This window comes from Carcharodon carcharias, chromosome 35, assembly GCF_017639515.1.
Source record: "Carcharodon carcharias isolate sCarCar2 chromosome 35, sCarCar2.pri, whole genome shotgun sequence".
In the NCBI taxonomy this organism is placed as follows: Eukaryota; Metazoa; Chordata; class Chondrichthyes; order Lamniformes; family Lamnidae; genus Carcharodon; species Carcharodon carcharias.
The window spans coordinates 3,557,021-3,569,162 of record NC_054501.1 but is presented as its reverse complement, the minus strand read 5'-3'; the positions used below and the strand labels follow the sequence as shown (position 1 = coordinate 3,569,162).

At 61.1% G+C, this 12,142-nt stretch overlaps 1 protein-coding gene across 2 annotated transcripts in view; it reads right to left on the bottom strand.

Annotated features, from left to right (window-relative positions):
• Positions 1-12,142, bottom strand: part of fgd1 (FYVE, RhoGEF and PH domain containing 1) — a 727,438-nt gene that overhangs the window by 175,788 nt on the left and 539,508 nt on the right. The window lies entirely within an intron of this gene.

The following is a 12,142-nucleotide window of genomic DNA, read 5'->3' as shown; positions in this document are numbered from 1 at the left end:
GCTCCCTACCTCTCTCCCGCAGTCTCTCTCTCTCCCGCAGTCTCGCTCTCTCTCTCTCTCTCACAATCTCTATCTCTCCCTCCCCCAGTCTCGCTTCCTCTCTCTCTCCCGCAGTCTCACTCCCTCTCTCTCTCTCCTGCAGTCTCGCTCCCTCTCTCTCTCCCGCAGTCTCGCTCCTGCTCTCTCTCTCCCGCAGTCTCGCTCCATCTCTATCTCTCCCGCAGTCTTGCTCCGTCTCTCTCTCTCCCGCAGTCTCGCTCCCTCTCTCTCTACCACAGTCTCGCTCCCTCTCTCTCTCCCGCAGTCTCGCTCCCTCTCTCTGTCCCGCAGTCTCGCTCCCTCTTTCTAGCAGTCTCTCACTATCCCGCAGTCTCGCTCCCTCTCTCTCTGCTGCAGTCACGCTCTCTCTCTCTCCCGCAGTTTTGCTCCCTCCCTCTCTCCAACAATCTCTCTCTCTCTCCCACAGTCTTCCTCCCTCTCTCTCTCCCGCAGTCTCCCTCCCTCTCTCTTTCCCACAGTCTCGCTCTCTCTCTCTCTCCCGCAGTCTCGCTCTCTCTCTCTCTCCCGCATTCTCCCTCCCTCTCTCTCTCCCGCAGTCTCGTTCGCTCTCTCTCTCCCACAGTCTCGCTCCCGCTCTCTCTCCCGCAGTCTCGCTCCATCTCTCTCTCTCCCGCAGTCTCGCTCGCTCTCTCCCGCAGTCTCGCTCCCTCTCTCCCGCAGTCTCGCTCTCTCTCTCCCGCAGTCTCTCTCTCTCCCGCAGTCTCCCTCCGTCAGTCTCTCTCCCGCAGTCTCGCTCTCTATCTCTCTCCCGCAGTCTCACTCCCTCTCTCTCTCCCGCAGTCACGCTCCCTCTCTCTCTCCCGCAGTCTCTCTCCCTCCCTCTCTCACGCAGTCTCCCTCCCTCTCTCTCTCTCTCCCGCAGTCTCGCTCCTTCTCTCTCTCTCCCGCAGTCTCGCTCTCTCTCTCTCTCTCCAACATTCTCGTTCCCTCTCTCTCTCCCACAGTCTCGCTCCCTCTCACTACCTCCTGCAGTCTCGCTGCCTCTCTCTCTCTCCTGCAGTCTCTCTCTCGCACTCTCTCTCTCCCGCAGTCTCTCTCTCTCCCGCAGTCTCGCTCTCTCTCTCTCTCACAATCTCTATCTCTCCCTCCCGCAGTCTCGCTCCCTTTCTCTCTCTATCGCAGTCTCACTCCCTCTCTCTCTCTCCTGCAGTCTCGCTCCCTCTCTCTCTCCCGCAGTCTCGCTTCCTCTCTCTCTCTCCCGCAGTCTCGCTCCATCTCTATCTCTCCCTCAGTCTTGCTCCCTCTCTCTCTCTCCCACAGTCTCGCTCCCTCTCTCTCTACCACAGTCTCGCTCCCTCTCTCTCTCCCGCAGTCTCGCTCCCTCTCTCTCTCCCGCAGTCTCGCTCCCTCTCTTCCGCAGTCTCTCTCTCTCCCGCAGTCTCGCTCCCTCTCTCTCTCCCGCAGTCTCGCTCGCTCTCTTTCACCCATAATCTCTCTCTCTCTCCCGCAGTTCTGCTCCCTACCTCTCTCCCACAATCTCTCTCTCTCTCCCGCAGTTTTGCTCCCTCCCTCTCTGACACAATCTCTCTCTCTCTCCCGCAGTCTTCCTCCCTCTCTCTCGCCCGCAGTCTCCCTCCCTCTATCTTTCGCGCAGTCTCGCTCCCTCTCTCTCTCCCGCAGTCTCGCTCTCTCTCTCTCTCCCGCAGTCTCGCTCCCTCTCTCTCTCCCGCAGTCTTGTTCCCTCTCTCTGTCCCGCAGTCTCGCTCCCGCTCTCTCTCCCGCAGTCTCGCTCCATCTATCTCTCCCGCAGTCTCGCTCTCTCTCTCTCTCCCGCAGTCTCGCTCACTCTCTCCCGCAGTCTCTCCCTCTCCCGCAGTCTCCCTCCGTTTGTCTCTCTCCCGCAGTCTCGCTCTCTCTCTCTCTCCCGCAGTCTCGCTCCCTCTCTCTCTCCCGCAGTCACGATCCCTCTCTCTCTCCCGCAGTCACGATCCCTCTCTCTCTCCCGCAGTCTCTCTCCCTCCCTCTCTCCCGCAGTCTCCCTCCCTCTCTCTCTCTCTCCCGCAGTCTCGCACCCTCTATCTCTCTCCCACAGTCTCGCTCCCTCTCTCTTTCCCGCAGTCTCGCTCCATCTCTCTCTCTCTCCCGCAGTCTCGCTCTCTATCTCTCTCTCCAACATTCTCGGTCCCTCTCTCTCCCACAGTCTCGCTCCCTCTCACTCTCTCCCGCAGTCTCGCTCCCTCTCTCTCTCCTGCAGTCTCGCTCCCTCTCTCTCTCTCCCGCAGTCTTGCTCCCTCTCTCTCTCTCTCCTGCAGTCTCTCTCTCGCTCTCTGTCTCTCCCGCAGTCTCTCTCTCTCCCGCAGTCTCGCTCTCTCCCGCAGTCTCGCTCTCTCTCTCTCTCCTGCAGTCTCGCTCCCTCTCTCTCACCCACAATCTCTATCTCTCCCTCCCGCAGTCTCGCTCCCTCTCTCTCTCCCGCAGTCTCACTTCCTCTCTCTCTCTCCTGCAGTCTCGCACCCTCTCTCTCTCTCCCACAGTCTCGCTCCCTCTCTCTTTCCCGCAGTCTTGCTCCATCTCTCTCTCTCCCGCAGTCTCGCTCTCTATCTCTCTCTCGAACATTCTCGGTCCCTCTCTCTCTCCCTCAGTCTCGCTCCCTCTCACTCTCTCCCACAGTCTCGCTCCCTCTCTCTCTCCTGCAGTCTCGCTCCCTCTCTCTCTCTCCCGCAGTCTTGCTCCCTCTCTCACTCTCTCCTGCAGTCTCTCTATCGCTTTCTCTCTTCCTGCAGTCTCTCTCTCTCCCGCAGTCTCGCTCTCTCTCTCTCTCCTGCAGTCTCGCTCCCTCTCTCTCACCCACAATCTCTTTCTCTCCCTCCCGCAGTCTCGCTCCCTACCTCTCTCCCGCAGTCTCTCTCTCTCCCGCAGTCTCGCTCTCTCTCTCTCTCTCACAATCTCTATCTCTCCCTCCCGCAGTCTCGCTTCCTCTCTCTCTCCCGCAGTCTCACTCTCTCTCTCTCCTGCAGTCTCGCTCCCTCTCTCTCTCCCGCAGTCTCGCTCCTGCTCTCTCTCTCCCGCAGTCTCGCTCCATCTCTATCACTCCCGCAGTCTTGCTCCGTCTCTCTCTCTCCCGCAGTCTCGCTCCCTCTCTCTCTACCACAGTCTCGCTCCCTCTCTCTCTCCCGCAGTCTCGCTCCCTCTCTCCCGCAGTCTCTCTCTCTCCCGCAGTCTCGCTCCCTCTCTCTCTGCTGCAGTCACGCTCTCTCTCTCTCCCGCAGTCTCGCTCCATCTCTATCTCTCCCGCAGTCTTGCTCCATCTCTCTCTCTCCCGCAGTCTCTCTCCCTCTCTCTCTACCACAGTCTCGCTCCCTCTCTCTCTCCCGCAGTCTCGCTCCCTCTCTCTCTCCCGCAGTCTCGCTCCCTCTCTCCCGCAGTCTCTCAATCTCCCGCAGTCTCGCTCCCTCTCTCTCTGCTGCAGTCATGCTCTCTCTCTCCCGCAGTCTCGCTTGCTCTCTCTCTCCCATAATCTCTCTCTCTCTCCCGCAGTTCCGCTCCCTACCTCTCTCCCACAATCTCTCTCTCTCTCCCGCAGTTTTGCTCCCTCCCTCTCTCCCACAATCTCTCTCTCTCTCCCGCAGTCTTCCTCCCTCTCTCTCTTCCACAGTCTCGCTCCCTCTCTCTCTCCCGCAGTCTCGCTCCCTCTCTCTCTCCCGCAGTGTTCCTCCCACTCTCTCTCCCGCAGTCTCCCTCCCTCTCTCTTTCCCGCAGTCTCGCTCCCTCTCTCTCTCCCGCAGTCTCGCTCTCTCTCTCTCTCCCGCAGTCTCGCTCTCTCTCTCTCTCTCTAAAGCAGTCTCCCTCCCTCTCTCTCTCCCGCAGTCTCGCTCCCTCTCTCTCTCCCGCAGTCTCCCTCCGTCTGTCTCTCTCCCGCAGTCTCGCTCTCTCTCTCTCTCCCGCAGTCTCGCTCCCTCTCTCTCTCCCGCAGTCACGATCCCTCTCTCTCTCCCGCAGTCTCTCTCCCTCCCTCTCTCCCGCAGTCTCCCTCCCTCTCTCTCTCTCTCCCGCAGTCTTGCACCCTCTCTCTCTCTCCCACAGTCTCGCTCCCTCTCACTCTCTCCCGCAGTCTCGCTCCCTCTCTCTCTCCAACATTCTCGGTCCCTCTCTCTCCCACAGTCTCGCTCCCTCTCACTCTCTCCCGCAGTCTCGCTCCCTCTCTCTCTCCTGCAGTCTCGCTCCCTCTCTCTCTCTCCCGCAGTCTTGCTCCCTCTCTCTCTCTCTCCTGCAGTCTCTCTCTCGCTCTCTGTCTCTCCCGCAGTCTCTCTCTCTCCCGCAGTCTCGCTCTCTCTCTCTCTCCCACAGTCTCGCTCCCTCTCTCTCTCCCGCAGTCTCGCTCTCTATCTCTCTCTCGAACATTCTCGGTCCCTCTCTCTCTCCCACAGTCTCGCTCCCTCTCACTCTCTCCCGCAGTCTCGCTCCCTCTCTCTCTCCTGCAGTCTCGCTCCCTCTCTCTCTCTCCCGCAGTCTTGCTCCCTCTCTCTCTCTCTCCTGCAGTCTCTCTATCGCTCTCTCTCTTCCCGCAGTCTCTCTATCTCCCGCAGTCTCGCTCTCTCTCTCTCTCCTGCAGTCTCGCTCCCTCTCTCTCACCCACAATCTCTCTCTCTCCCTCCCGCAGTCTCGCTCCCTACCTCTCTCCCGCAGTCTCTCTCTCTCCCGCAGTCTCGCTCTCTCTCTCTCTCTCACAATCTCTATCTCTCCCTCCCGCAGTCTCGCTTCCTCTCTCTCTCCCGCAGTCTCACTCTCACTCTCTCTCTCCTGCAGTCTCGCTCCCTCTCTCTCTCCCGCAGTCTCGCTCCTGCTCTCTCTCTCCCGCAGTCTCGCTCCATCTCTATCACTCCCGCAGTCTTGCTCCGTCTCTCTCTCTCCCGCAGTCTCGCTCCCTCTCTCTCTACCACAGTCTCGCTCCCTCTCTCTCTCCCGCAGTCTCGCTCCCTCTCTCTCTCCCGCAGTCTCGCTCCCTCTCTCCCGCAGTCTCTCTCTCTCCCGCAGTCTCGCTCCCTCTCTCTCTGCTGCAGTCACGCTCTCTCTCTCTCCCGCAGTCTCGCTCCATCTCTATCTCTCCCGCAGTCTTGCTCCATCTCTCTCTCTCCCGCAGTCTCGCTCCCTCTCTCTCTACCACAGTCTCGCTCCCTCTCTCTCTCCCGCAGTCTCGCTCCCTCTCTCTCTCCCGCAGTCTCGCTCCCTCTCTCCCGCAGTCTCTCAATCTCCCGCAGTCTCGCTCCCTCTCTCTCTGCTGCAGTCATGCTCTCTCTCTCCCGCAGTCTCGCTTGCTCTCTCTCTCCCATAATCTCTCTCTCTCTCCCGCAGTTCCGCTCCCTACCTCTCTCCCACAATCTCTCTCTCTCTCCCGCAGTTTTGCTCCCTCCCTCTCTCCCACAATCTCTCTCTCTCTCCCGCAGTCTTCCTCCCTCTCTCTCTCCCACAGTCTCGCTCCCTCTCTCTCTCCCGCAGTGTTCCTCCCACTCTCTCTCCCGCAGTCTCCCTCCCTCTCTCTTTCCCGCAGTCTCGCTCCCTCTCTCTCTCCCGCAGTCTCGCTCTCTCTCTCTCTCCCGCAGTCTCGCTCTCTCTCTCTCTCTAAAGCAGTCTCCCTCCCTCTCTCTCTCCCGCAGTCTCGCTCCCTCTCTCTCTCCCGCAGTCTCGCGCCCGCTCTCTCTCCCGCAGTCTCGCTCCCTCTCTCTCTCCCGCGGTCTCGCTCCCTCTCTCTCTCCCGCAGTCTCTCTCTCTCCCGCAGTCTCGCTCAATCTCTCACTCCCGCAGTCTCGCTCCCTCTCTCTCTCTCTCCCGCAGTCTCTCTCTCTCCCACAGTCTCGCTCCCTCTCTCTCTCCTGCAGTCACGCTCTCTCTCTCTCCCGCAGTCTCGCTCTCTCTCTCTCCCGCAGTCTCGCTCCCTCCCTCTCTCCCGCAGTCTCTCTCTCTCTCCCGCAGTCTCCCTCCCTCTCCCTCTCTCTCCCACAGTCTCGCTCCCTCCCTCTCTCCCGCAATCTTGCTCCCTCTCTCTCTCCCTCTGTCTCACTCCCTCTCTCTCTCCCGCAGTCTCGCTCCCTCCCTCTCTCCTGCAGTCTCTCAATCTCCCGCAGTCTCGATCTCTCTCTCTCACCCACAATCTCTCTCTCTCCCAAACCGCAGTTTCGCTCCCTCCCTCTCTCCCACAATCTCTCTCTCCCTCCCGCAGTCTCGCTCCCTCCCTCTCTCCCACAATCTCTCCCTCTCTCCCGCATTCTCCCTCCCTCTCTCTCTCTCTCCCGCAGTCTCGCTCCCTCTCTCTCTCCCGCAGTCTCTCTCTCTCCCGCAGTCTCGCTCCCTCCCTCTCTCCCGCATTCTCCCTCCGCCTCTCTCTCTCCCGCAGTCTCGCTTCCTCTCTCTCTCTCACGCAGTCTCTCTCCCGCAGTCTCGCTCCCTCTCTCTCTCCCGCAGTCTCGCTCCCTCCCTCTCTCCTGCAGTCTCTCAATCTCCCGCAGTCTCGATCTCTCTCTCTCACCCACAATCTCTCTCTCTCCCAAACCGCAGTTTCGCTCCCTCCCTCTCTCCCACAATCTCTCTCTCCCTCCCGCAGTCTCGCTCCCTCCCTCTCTCCCACAATCTCTCCCTCTCTCCCGCATTCTCCCTCCCTCTCTCTCTCTCTCTCCCGCAGTCTCGCTCCGTCTCTCTCTCCCGCAGTCTCTCTCTCTCCCGTAGTCTCGCTCCCTCCCTCTCTCCCGCATTCTCCCTCCGCCTCTCTCTCTCTCTCCCGCAGTCTCGCTTCCTCTCTCTCTCTCACGCAGTCTCTCTCCCGCAGTCTCGCTCCCTCTCTCTCTCCTGCAGTCTGGCTCCCTTTCTCTCTCTCCCGCAGTCTCGCTCCCTCTCTCTCTCCCGATGTCTCGCTCCCTCTCTCTCTCCCGCAGTCTCTCTCTCTCCCGCAGTCTCCCTCCCTCTCTATCTCCCGCAGTCTCGCTCCCTCTCTCTCTCCTGCAGTCTCGCTCCCTCCCTCTCTCCCGCAGTCTCTCTCTCTCTCCCACAGTCTCCCTCCCTCTCTCTCTCTCTCCCGCAGTCTCGCTCCCTCCCTCTCTCCCACAATCTCTCCCTCTCTCCCGCAGACTCCCTCCCTCTCTCTCTCTCTCCCGCAGTCTCGCTCCCTCTCTCTCTCCCGCAGTCTCTCTCTCTTCCGCAGTCTCGCTCCCTCACTCTCTCCCGCAGTCTCCCTCCGTCTGTCTCTCTCCCGCAGTCTCGCTCTCTCTCTCTCTCCCGCAGTCTCGTTCCCTCTCTCTCTCCCGCAGTCTCGTTCCCTCTCTCTCCCGCAGTCTCGCTCCCTCCCTCTCTCTCTCCCGCAGACTAGCTCCCTCTCTCTCTCCTGCAGACTCGCTCCCTCTCTCTCTCCCGCAGTCTCGCTCCCTCCCTCTCGCTCTCCCGCAGTCTCGCTCCCTCTCTCTCTCCCGCAATCTCGTTCCCTCTCTCCCGCAGTCTCTCTCTCTCCCGCAGTCTCGCTCCCTCTCTCTCTCCCGCAGTCTCGCTCCCTCTCTCCCGCAGTCTCTCTCTCTCCCGCAGTCTCGCTCCCTCTCTCTCTCCTGCAGTCACGCTCTCTCTCTGTCCCACAGTCTCACTCCCTCCCTCTCTCCCACAATCTCTCTCTCTCTCCCGCAGTCTTCCTCCCTCTCTCTCTCCCGCAGTCTCGCTCCCTCTCTCTCTCTCCCGCAGTCTCGCTCTCTCTCTCTCTCCCGCAGTCTCCCTCCCTCTCTCTTTCCCGCAGTCTCGCTCTCTCTCTCTCTCCCGCAGTCTCCCTCCCTCTCTCTTTCCCGCAGTCTTGCTCCCTCTCTCTCCCCAGCAGTCTCGCTCCCTCTCTCTCTCCCGCAGTCTCCCTCCCTCTCTCTTTCCCGCAGTCTTGCTCCCTCTCTCTCTCCCGCAGTCTCGCTCTCTCTCTCTCTCCCGCAGTCTCCCTCCCTCTCTCTCTCCCGCAGTCTCACTCCCTCTCTCTCTTCCGCAGTCTCGCTCCCTCCCTCTCTCCCGCAGTCTCGCTCCCTCCCTCTCTCCCGCAGTCTCACTCCCTCTCTCTCCCACAGTCTCGCTCCCTCCCTCTCTCCCGCAGTCTTGCTCCCTCTCTCTCTCCCTCTGTCTCACTCCCTCTCTCTCTCCCGCAGTCTCGCTCCCTCCTTCTCTCCTGCAGTCTCTCAATCTCCCGCAGTCTCGCTCTCTCTCTCTCTCCCACAATCTCTCTCTCTCCCAAACCGCAGTTTCGCTCCCTCCCTCTCTCCCACAATCTCTCTCTCTCCCTCCCGCAGTCTCGCTCCCTCTCTCTCCCGCAGTAGCTCTCTCTCCCACAGTCTCGCTCCCTCTCTCTCTCCCACAGTCTCTCTCTCGCTCTCTCTCTCCGGCAATCTCGCACCCTCTCTCTCTCCCGCAGTCTCTCTCTCGGTCTCTCTCTCCCGCAGTCTCGCTCCCTCCTTCTCTCCCGCAGTCTCCCTCCCTCTCTCTCTCTCTCCCGCAGTCTCGCTCCCTCTCTCTCTCCCGCAGTCTCTCTCCCTCCCTCTCTCCCGCAGTCTCCCTCCCTCTCTCTCTCTCCCGCAGTCTCGCTCCCTCTCTCTCTCTCCCGCAGTCTCGCTCCTTCTATCCCTCCCGCAGTCTTGCTCCCTTTCTCTCTCTTCCACAGTCTCGCTACCTCTCTCTCTCCCGCAGTCTCGCTCCCTCTCTCCCGCAGTCTCTCTCTCTCCCGCAGTCTCGCTCCCTCTCTCTCTCCTGCAGTCACGCTCTCTCTCTCTCTCCCGCAGTCTCGCTCGCTCCTCTCTCTCCCGCAGTGTTCCTCCCTCTCTCTCTCCGGCAGTCTCGCTCCCTCTCTCTCTCCCGCAGTGACCCTCCCTCTCTCTTTCCCGTAGTCTCGCTCCCTCTCTCTCTCCCGCAGTCTCTCTCTCTCCCGCAGTCTCGCTCCCTCTATCTCTCCCGCAGTCTTCTTCCCTCTCTCTCTCCCGCAGTCTCGCTCCCTCTCTCTCTCCCGCAGTGTTCCTCCCTCTCTCTCTCCGGCAGTCTCGCTCCCTCTCTCTCTCCCGCAGTGTCCCTCACTCTCTCTTTCCCGTAGTCTCGCTCCCTCTCTCTCTCCCGCAGTCTCTCTCTCTCCCGCAGTCTCGCTCCCTCTCTCTCTGCCGCAGTCTCGCTCCCTCTCTCTCTCCCGCAGTCTCCATACCTCTCTCTCTCCTGCAGTCACGCTCTCTCTCTCCCGCAGTCTCGCTCTCTCTCTCCCGCAGTCTCGCTCCCTCCCTGTCTCCCGCAGTCTCTCTCTCTATCCCGCAGTCTCCCTCCCTCTCTCTCTCTCTCCCGCAGTCTCGCACCCTCCCTCTCTCCCACAATCTCTCCCTCTCTCCCGCAGTCTCCCTCCCTCTCTCTCTCTCTCCCGCAGTCTCGCTCCCTCTCTCTCTCCCACAGTCTCGCTCCCTCTCTCTCTCCTACAGTCTCGCTCCCTCTCTCTCTCTCTCTCTCTCCCGCAGTCTCGCTCCCTCACTCTCTCCCGCAGTCTCCCTCCGTCTGTCTCTCTCCCGCAGTCTCGCTCCCTCTCTCTCTCCCGCAGTCTCGTTCCCTCTCTCTCTCCCGCAGTCTCGCTCCCTCCCTCTCTGTCCCGCAGACTCGCTCCCTCTCTCTCTCTCCCGCAGTCTCGCTCCCTCTCTCTCTCCTGCGTCTCGCTCCCTCTCTCGCTCACTCCCGCAGTCTCGCTCCCTCTCTCTCTCTCCCGCAGTCTCCCTCCCACTCTCTCTCCCGCATTCTCGCTCCCTCTCTCTCTCTCCCGCAGTCTCCCTCCCTCTCTCTCTCTCTCCCGCAGTCTCGCTCCCTCTCTCTCTCCCACAGTCTCGCTCCCTCTCTCTCTCCTGCAGTCTCGCTCCCTCTCTCTCTCTCTCTCTCTCTCCCGCAGTCTCGCTCCATCACTCTCTCCCGCAGTCTCCCTCCGTCTGTCTCTCTCCCGCAGTCTCGCTCCCTCTCTCTCTCCCGCAGTCTCGTTCCCTCTCTCTCTCCCGCAGTCTCGTTCCCTCTCTCTCTCTCCTGCGTCTCGCTCCCTCTCTCTCTCACTCCCGCAGTCTCTCTCCCTCTCTCTGTCTCTCCCGCAGTCTCGCTCCCTCTCTCTCTCCCGCAGTCTCTCTCCCTCTCCCTCTCCCGCAGTCTCGCTCTCTCCCGCAGTCTCGCTCCCTCTCTCTGTCTCTCCCGCAGTCTCGCTCCCTCTCTCTCTCCCGCAGTCTCTCTCCCTCTCCCTCTCCCGCAGTCTCGCTCTCTCCCGCAGTCTCGCTCTCTCTCTCTCTCCCGCAGTCTCGCTGCCTCTCTCTCTCCTGCAGTCTCTCTCTCTCCTGCAGTCTCTCTCTCTCTCTCTCTCTGCCGCAGTCTCTCTCTCTCCTGCAGTCTCTCTCTCTCTCTCTCTCTCTGCCGCAGTCTCTCTCTCTCTCCCGCAGTCTCGCTCCCTCTCTCTCTCTCCCGCAGTCTCGCTCCCTCTCCCTCTCTCCCGCAATCTCGCTCCCTCTCTCTCTCTCCCGCAGTCTCGCTCCCTCCCTCTCTCTCCCGCAGTCTCTCTCCCTACCTCTCTCTCCCGCAGTCTCTCTCCCTACCTCTCTCTCCCACTGTCTCGCTCCCGCTCTCTCTCCCGCTGTCTCGCTCCCTCTCTCCCTCCCGCAGTCTCGATCCCTCTCTCTCTCCCGCAGTCTCGCTCCCTCCCTCTCTCCCGCAGTCTCGCTCCCTCCCACAATCTCTATCTCTCCCTCCCCCAGTCTCTCCCCCTCTCCCCCTGAGGCTCTCTCTCAATAAAAACAAATATGGAATGAACAGTCTGACAGTGACCGTGAATCTGTTGTCAATTGTTGTAAAACCTCATCTGGGTCACTAATCCCCCTCTGGGGAGGGAAACCTGCCGGACCCACCCCGGTCTGGGCCCACACGTGACTCCAGACCCCACAGCAAATGTGGTTGACTCTTAACTGCCCCTCTGGACAAGGGCAATTAGGGATGGGTAATAAATACTGGGTCCAGCCAGCGACCCCCACATCTCATGAACAAACTTCAAAAGTCTCTCCATCCCTCCTCCACACACTCTCTCTCTCTCTCTGTCTCTCCCCCATCCTCTCTCTCTCTCTCCCGCCTCTCTCTCTCTCCCCCTCCTCTCTCTCTCTCCCCCTCCTCTATCACACTCCCCCTCCTTCTCTCGCCCCCCCTTCCTCTCTCTCTCTCTCCCCTCTCTCTCTCTCTCTCTGTCTCTCCCCCATCCTCTCTCTCTCTCTCTCTCTCCCCTCCTCCTCTCTCTCTTCCCCTCTTCTCTCTCTCTCCCCCCTCCTCTATCACTCTCCCCCTCCTTCTCTCGCCCCCCCTCCTCTCTCTCCCCCGTCCTCTCTCTCTTCCCCTCCTCTCTCTCTCTCTTCCCCTCCTCTCTCTCTCTCTTCCCCCCTCCTCTCTCTCTCTTCCCCTCCTCTCTCTCTCTCTTCCCCCCTCCTCTCTCTCTCTCCCCGCTCCTCTCTCTCTTCCCCGTCCTCGCTCTCTCTTCCCCTCCTCTCTCTCTCTCTCTCTCCCCCCTCCTCTCTCTCCCCCACTCCTCTCTCTCCCCCACTCCTCTCTCTCTCACTCTTCTCCCCTCTCCCTCTCGCTCTCCCTTCCCCCTCTCTCTCTCGCTCTCCCTTCCCCCCCTCTCTCGGTCTCCCTTCCCCCTTTCTCTCCCCCTCTCTCTCTCGCTCTTCCCCGCTCTGTCTCTCCCTCTTCCCCCCTCTCTCTCTCGCTCTCCCTTCCCCCTCTCTCTCTCGCTCTCCTCCCCCTCTCTCTCTCGCTCTCCTCCCCCTCTCTCACTCTTCCCCCCTCGCTCTCTCTCGCTCTTCCCCCCGCTCTCTCTCGCTCTCCCCCCCGCTCTCTCTCGCTCTTCCCCCCTCGCTCTCTCTCGCTCTTCCCCCCTCACTCTCTCTCACTCTTCTCCCCCCTCTCTCTCACTCTTCCCCCTCTCTCTCTCGCTCTCCCCCCCCACTCTCTCTCGCTCTTCCCCCTCTCTCTCTCTCGCTCTTCCCCCCTCTCTCTCTTCCCCTCTCTCTCTCGCTCTTCCCCCTCTCTCTCGCTCTTCCCCCTCTCTCTCGCTCTTCCCCCTCTCTCTCTCTCGCTCTTCCCCCCCTTGCTCTCTCTC